Genomic DNA, 524 nt, shown 5'->3' on the forward strand with positions numbered 1-524 from the left:
CTTCCATCAATACAACGCCAATGAAGAAGGCTAAGCCTCAAGAGAACAACAACAGCAAATTCGGATCCTTGGACGACCCGTGTGTGTCAATGATGCAAGATTCGGGTGTTGGTGTTGGTGGGGTCACTTCTAATTTGTCTCGAAAGAAAGCTACCCTTCCTCAGCCTCCTAAGAAACCCCTCGTTATTAAGCTCAACAAAGGTTAGTTTCCTCACTTATCACATTTGGGTTTTAAATAGATTTAAATTTGCATGCCCTAAGTTGAATTTGTAGGTTTAGAATTGGAATTAATGGGGGCTAAAATTGGGGGATTTGAACTGGAATTTGGAAATTTACCTTCACTGTATTGAAGAATTTGAGTTGCTCTGGTGTGCTAAATGTAGCATTTTGGGAGTGAGACATTTGAGTTGAAATGAACGGATAATTTTGATACTTTATATGACTCCATTGCTCAGCTCTATTTGCAATATTAGGGTTCTGATTGTGACTGGTTAATGTGGAGTGGGATTTGTGGGGAAAACTGG

The sequence above is a fragment of the Lycium ferocissimum genome, chromosome 2 (assembly GCF_029784015.1).
Source record: "Lycium ferocissimum isolate CSIRO_LF1 chromosome 2, AGI_CSIRO_Lferr_CH_V1, whole genome shotgun sequence".
Lineage (NCBI taxonomy): Eukaryota > Viridiplantae > Streptophyta > Magnoliopsida > Solanales > Solanaceae > Lycium > Lycium ferocissimum.